Genomic DNA, 8193 nt, shown 5'->3' with positions numbered 1-8193 from the left:
AACCTCATCGACTGACCTTTGTCTCTCTGAATCATCCCTCGTATCCATCACATACGCCACAAACACACTGCAGCTCTGTTGTAGACTCTGCCTCGCTCTAGCGGCCGAACAAAATGTCGACCCATAATGCGTGCCCTCACCGTATACCATAAGAACTCCCCCACTAGGGTCTCTTATGGTCACCAGCTGTTGCTCACAGTTAATAACCGCTCCGAACCTGCTCAACCAACCCATGCCCACAATAACACACATTTCCCTCATCGTAATCGGGACCAAATCAATAGGAAACACAACGTCGAAGATCTCGAGTACACATCCTCAAATCACCTCAGTGGCATACACTGCTCTCTCGTCATCTATGGAAACGCTCAGAGGTCGACTCAACGCCTCTCGACTAATATTGATGTGCTGACTAAAGGCTAAAAATACAAAAGACCGACTCGCACCCGAGTCAAATATCACCAAGGTAGGTACAAAATTCACAAGAAAAGTACCTACGCATATCATAATATAAGCACAATATCTCAAAATTAAAAAAATACATGAAAGTATACACACTAGCCACAACGTCGGGTGCTGCACGGACCTCCTCCGTGGTCAACTGGAAGGCTCTCCCTCGTGCCTTCAGTGCCTCGGCCTTCATCAGTCGGCTCTCTGTAGCTCTGATAGCAGTAGGGGTAGATCCCTGAGATGCTCCCTGCGCTGACCCTTGCAACTGTGGACACTCTACCTTTCGGTGTTCGGTCTGGTTGTAGTGGAAATAGACTGCAAACCCCTTGGGGCAATCCTTGGCCATATGCCCCTCCTTGCCATATTTATAGCAAGACCCTGCTCTAGACAACCAATCATGACTCTTGCCGCACTTGCCACAAGCGCGACCCTTCTGGTTCCCTGTCCTCGAATTGGCGGGCTTGGCCTGTTTGGCTGCTGGCTGGGACTGTGCCAGTCGCCGATCCCTCCCTTGAAACTCCGCCTCCTCCTTAGCCTCAGTCTCTAGCTCTGTCTCTCTCTTCCGAGCATTTCCTAAAGCTCAACAAATGTCTGGTATGATGAGTTCACCATGAACTCCCGTATGTCCCTCCTCAGAATACTCAGATATTGGCTCATACGTGCCTGCTCAGTAGACAAATGCTCAGGGCAGAACATTACCCTCTCGTGGAACATTCTGTTAATCACTATAACATACTCAGTACCCTGCTTGAGGGTCAGAAACTCCTGTGCTAAACGCTCCCTCTCCACCAGGGGAACGTACTCCTCATGGAACATAGCGGTGAACCTCTCCCAGGTCACCGCAGCAAGCTCAGCAGATGAAAAATGCACCGTCAAAAACTTCCACCAGTCCTTCGCTCCTAAGCGAAGCTGATTCAGTGCGAACCTGACCCTCAAATTCTCTGGACACGAACATGTATAAAAACACCCCTCAATATCATAAACCCATCTCATCGTTGCAATCGGATCCTGCATCGCATCAAACTTTGCGTCCCATCCTACAAATCTCCTCATCACCAGCACTGTTACTCTCTGGTGTAAGGCGTGTCCAGAACATGATGTCTCTGAAATACAACATAAGAAAAAGGGACTCGCTCGAGTATACTCGCACTCGATAACTCTACCTAACTTGATCTCTGATGCTCCCAAGATTCTTACTTGGACTATGCACTGCTCCGGTACCTTCAGTAGTACAGGCCCAATACTACTGACCACACCGCATCAGTATACACCCCAAGTCCTCCTCCTAGGATCCCAAATTCCAAGTACTCTACTCTCAATAAGCATAGTCTACTCTCCAGCAGATCTCTCATAAGCCTCTCGCAGCTATGTACTTCCTCTCAAGCATCTCCTAGCAGCAACCCCTAGGCTAAGGCATCACAAATCAGAGCATTATAGTCCTAATAGAAATACCTAGCCTGCTCTAGCATGCAAAACATATCATAACGTCTCATAAACATATCATATAAGGGTATTTTGGGAAATCACCGTTCGGGTGCTGGCTGATCGTACACACGGCTCTGCCCTGCTCTTTTCAAATTCTTTTACTCTTTTAGAAAACTTTGTTTCATTTTTTTTGAAAAAAATATCTCTCAAATCCTCAGTTTGATTTCAGATATGCCTGAAGGTGTACCTGAATCCCTCAAACCAAGGCTCTGATACCAACTTGTAACACCGTAAAAATTTAAACAATTTTTCACATTTTCAAAACACATTCACATTCAAATTTATTATAAAAATCTCAATTTATTACATCTCAATTCATAAAAACTTATCCCAAGATCAAAAGAACATATAAAACTTTGAGTGTGTGTACGAATCATGCCGGCACCTTCTCGCGATCGTCACTAGTACCTGAAACACATAAGATAATACATTGTAAGCATAAATGCTTAGTGAGTTCCCCAAAATACCACATATAACACATATTGGCTATAACTTTGATGAGCCCTTGGGCCCTAACTCTGTGGATCCCCTAGTCCTAGCTCTGTGGACCTTCTGGTCCTAACTTTGATATACGCACAGCACAAATCACATAGAAATAATGCAGTGCAACACATCACATATATAACATACAAGATACTCTATCACATAACTCTGGTTACCTACGCAAGGTAAAGTATAGTGAGAAAACTCACCACGGGTGTCTCGGTATATCTTTGACTCGGTAAAATCTGGTCTAGCCTCGACCTAATTACATGGATAAACACCCTAATCAATATTACTCTCAAAGGCTAGACTAAGGTCTCTCTCTCTCTCTCTCTCTCTCTCTCTCTCTTTCTCTCTCTCTCTCTCTTGGCACTCTCAAAATGGCAAAAGACCATTATACCACTCCCATGGCTCAACTACCCATATATTGTCCAAACCCTAAAAGTCAACAAAAGTCAACCCTCTCCAGGTTACGCTGCACGTGTTGCACGTACCAAACATGTACGTTGGGCATACCCGAAAACCTCACAGAAATGGGGGTACGCGACCCCTACGCCCCGCGTACTGGGATTACGCCCGGCATAACTCCCAGTTTCAGTCTTCTTTGAATTTTGGGTCTTAATCAGTTAAGACTTGGGTCTAAATTCCAGATCTAACTTCTCTAATACGACTTAATCCATAAAGTTGGCGAATTTAAGCCTTTGCATGGCTGTGGAAGTCACCAACACCCAAACCACCCCATTTCCAACCTTTAAATGTCCATATTCTTGGGTTTTGAGCATTCTAACACTTCCTAAGTGTACATGCAACCCTAATAACCTTGAATCTATTTTTTCTCTATATATATGCAAATTTCTTTTTCAAGGTTATTTCCTAACTAGCATGGCATCGGGAATAAATAAAATATAAAACTAGTAGAAATACATACCTTGTTGTTGCTTGGATTCCTCAAATGCTTCACACAACACGACAAGACTTGGAATAACTTGATAGAATATTTCTTACACTCAAAAATCGGTTATGGCCTCTCTAGTAACACTAGTTCCAATTTTGCATGCTATAGGGTTTCTTTTATGGTGTGTCATAATTAGGGTTTCATCATGAAGACCCATAATTGTCATGACTCTTCATTTCTCATGACCCATGGGTTTGTAACTCCAATGGACTATCCATGGAGCTCCAAATCGTTACATCCATAACCTATAAACCATGGATCATTAATCCACCATAAAAGAATTGATGATTGTCATAATCAACCCTATATATTTAATTAGTCTCACTTTGATCACCAAATTAATACTAGATTAATACTTGATCAATACTAATTAAATAACACTATTATTAATATATTGGAACTTATAATATATTAATAATCATAAGTGCCATATTTGGTCATTTAGTCTATCCAAGTATTGCAATCCCATGCAACACAAATGGACCATGCCGGGTCAGGTCAAGTACATACCAAATAAAGTTATCGACTTAGACACTATAGCCAACAGTCTCCCACTTGGATAAGTCTAATAACTATATTTGCATATATGACTTCAAAATCCGACTGGCAATCGTAGCTCTTTCAAAGTCTCTCGGAACTGAGATGATGATGATACGCCATTTAAGATAAGTGATCATACAATCCTTTATTCTCATGATATCAGCCGGAAAAACACATGGAACATGGTCTTACTTATTGTCCAACATTTGTTTCTCGATCTCTGATTTGTTTTGACATAGAACTAAATTGAACACATCAATTAGGTTTTGACTGGGCCCGGTACATAGGTCAAAATCAAATCATCGAGGGGCCCAGATATCGCTTCTATTTCTAGAAGGAACAGATAAACTTCGACTGATATGCTTGTACTAAATACTTGTTGAATTATTCACAAAGGCACGTTTTATAACATCGAGTTACCAATGCGTTTTCGTACAATAAATGAATAACCAACTCATAGTCAACAACTCATATCTCTAGGTTTGAAGATTTATATGATATTACCATCTCACGATCACTCGAGATAAATTCCATGAAGTGATGCAAGTGAGCGTGGGTTGAATCCAATACTCAGCCCTTATGAGTACTCATGAATGTTGTAGCAACCATTGCATTGTCTAAAGCACTTTAGGCAAATCATACAAGCCAAATTCATGACAGTCTTGATTCATATCTACTTTCAACGTATGACTGACTGTGGATGGTTTGAATAATATGATATATACCATAACATAATTATTCTGGAAGTCAAAACATGCAAAGTGAAACACAAGAATAATACTAATCTTATATGGCCCCAACACTTTGAGTGTAAATAAAACACCTTTTATTTAAGCACCATGTTGATTACTCATTTTTTATGTTTCGATTAATCAACTTGATGCTTGAATTAAAACATTAGTTGTCCCATACTCCAAGCATGTACACTATTTTTTTCCAAACAACAATTATGCCATACTCCATGTATGCATACTATGTTTACATATGGTCCTCTCTTTGTGAAATAGATCAATTGACAATATTCCAATGATGCTCATTTCACAATTCCAATCCTTGTTGTAAATGCAAGAATACCAAACTCTTGCCATTTACTGTAATCTGTTAGATTCTAAACTTATATGCAATGATCCCCTTGTAATGACTATGCACAGAAGTCACAAAGACTTGACAATAGACATTACAGGATATTTCAATGGAAAGGAATTCCATGAAGTCTTAAATTCAAAGTACATTCCTTTGAACATCCTTCTTGCATTAAATTCTCTAATCTTACACAGATTCAAAGAGTAACTTCCACATATGGAAACAATTCCATATTCCCATTTTGTCCATTACTTTTAACAAGAGTTTCCTCTTTTGAAAATATGTCAATATGGCCCTAACTCTATACTTCTAATTGTCCCTGAGTAACCAATCTTTGGTAAACCTCAAACTGTCCTCGACAATTGCTTAATCATTTTAGTCATATCCAGTTCTAATCCCTTTTCCCTTCTTAATGCCCTAAGCATTAGTAAAATTTAGAATTGATGAATATAATAGTACATGCAATCGATCCTATATCCGAAGCATATCGGACACGATTCATGCTATAAAATTTTTATTTCCCATGTTCTCAAAATTCGAACTATGAAGAGGTATGTCGTAATCATAATAAAATTTTGAGAACGCAACATGTATAGAAATTCCTTATGTTGAACAATTCCAACATAACATTCATATATATCCTTGACTAAAGTTGATAAAACTCAATCTAAGCTGGTAGAATTGGAATGAAGTATAAAATCCTCTCCCTTAATTATAGCAAACAACTTTTCAAAGCAAATTGAAACTTTATTTTTCTATAATTAACATTGCTAACTTGCAACACTTCACATAATCACCATGCTCCCACTAGCATAATGATTACAAGTATAACACTTTATGCTCCCACTAGCTATGACATGTACTCATAAATCAATTGGACTTCAAGAAATCAATACTTTATTGACATTCTTACCAAAGTTCATATTTCTGATACTAGATTGCTTTGATAAGACTTTATCAAAAACATACACCTTTCCTTAGATAGCTCACATGTTTGTCTAGACCTTTTGCAATTCTCACTAGTTAGTGTGCCGGTTAACCACACACGCTCCACTAACTATATGAGAATGCAAATATCACAACCGCTATCTACTTCAAATCATCTTAGTGGAAGCGTTTCCTTACCATCATTTTCATGAATCGAAGGGAAACCTTATGACACTTAGATTTTATGGTGTATGTGTTCTTTTCCATGTGAATTTTGTCAAAACCATAATCATAGGACTAGGTTAGTGACACTTCCAAATTCATATGCACCGAACTTGTGCAATCTTAATTTCTTGCCACCCGGCAGCATAAGGGCTTACCATTGCTTCCAGGTTGTTATGCAAACAGTCAAAAACTCTCAGAACTCCAATGCAAAGCCAACCTTAACTAGGATGAGCACAGAATATGTCAACACGATAGGTTACAAACCTCAAGTCGTAGGCTAGTGATTAACAAATCTCTTGATTATTTCTTGAACCTATCTTAAGATCTTTTTAAGACTCCCACTGACCTCTTGACATATATGATTCTCTTTGTCAAGAACCATTCCTTGAAAAAACAAATATTCAATAGTTAGTGCGGATTCTTATCAAGTTAAACACTTCCCATAATTGGACTTAGTTGGTCTTTGTTCTATCCAAAATATCACAACTAACCAACCTCAAATGTATGAGAGTAGGACACATCTTACTCTACATTTGACAAGTGTTATAAACTTTCTAAAGACTATGTCACTCAAGTTACAATCTTGGAGTATAACTCCAGGATTTGTTTTTGGAACGAGGTATGAAATATCTTTTGATTTAACCATTTCAACAATTCACGATTCCTCTCCTTAACCAACATACACACTAAGGTGTCCTTAGAGGATCAATTGTGATATGGTTCCATAATCACTAAGATAATCATAAAACAAAATAAACAAGTACTCTCCCATCTCTTCAGATTGGAGAAACTTTTATCTTTCTGCCCTATTTGATTCTTCTTATTCATTCTGCCATACATTGAAACTTTTCCAATGATCCAGAATTATACTTAAACTTGTAAGTATAACCATATTTACTAAAGTTTAGTAAATCAAAATGAATAATCTTATCTACCTCTGTGGTGGACCTGATTTTTGCACAACCTAATGTACCCGATCCTTTAGTCCTTCGCTTGAGTCACATGCGAATGTGAACAAGGAATTAGTCTTAATTTCCCAAAGATGAAAATTCTTATTGATGACACAATACAACTTGCATGATTCCAAGTTTCTATCCAACTGAAACTTGGGTGATGAGAATCTTTCCTTATTTGGCAAATTATGACACTACCACTAATGAAAGAATCAAATCCATTTACCCATATTGCTTATTAATGGAAACATATAAGCAACAACCCTTTTCACAAATGCCATTGTAAGGATACTTAAAATAAATAAAATCAAAACCATTTTCTTTTATTTTAAAACTTTGCGGAACACTTATCCTTACAATCCATATGGAAAACTTCTTGTTATCTATTCCTAAGCAATATATCATAACTCTTAAGTAATAACTCAAAATTCTGATCATCGAACCATGCGATCAAAATCCATCTTCACGATCAGAATCATCATATACTTTCTTTAAGTTTCTTCACTCTTCTTTGATTCTTAAAACATCAACATGTGACCCAGTCACATCATGCAATAAGAATTTCAGAATAGAAACTTAATACAGTTACCTAAAGTAGAGTCAAACATTTGACTTTACTATCCTTATGGACTTGTAGGTAAATTAGGCAGCTTCGCAACCAATGCCCTTCCTTTGGCAATATAAACATATGGACTCTTTGGAAACGGTACACGGGACTATCACAGACTTAGCCCTTCTCTTTACCATTTGGTCAACTGAGTTGACTATGGCCAATCCCTTTCAATTGGGAAGAGAAAGGTTTTCTAGACTTTGAATGTTACCATTGTCAATGTCCATGTAAGTTTGGGAAGTTGATCTTCCAATCAAATTTTGCTTTACCAATGCCCCAAATCATTGATGATTCAGCATCATCAAGCAAATAGGTAAGATCATTAAGGGTCATGTCGTGATCTGTCATCAGGGAGTGACCAAGCCAACAACCACCTACCTTGAGACTTCGACACCCGACTCTCCCGACTTGTCAATATGTGACTTAATCTCTAAGACCTAAGCACATATAGACTTTGTTTGCCAACAGGGATTGATTGACTT

This window comes from Lactuca saligna, chromosome 8, assembly GCF_052625555.1.
Source record: "Lactuca saligna cultivar CGN05327 chromosome 8, ASM5262555v1, whole genome shotgun sequence".
Taxonomy (NCBI): Eukaryota; Viridiplantae; Streptophyta; class Magnoliopsida; order Asterales; family Asteraceae; genus Lactuca; species Lactuca saligna.
This window is presented reverse-complemented; position numbering follows the sequence as displayed.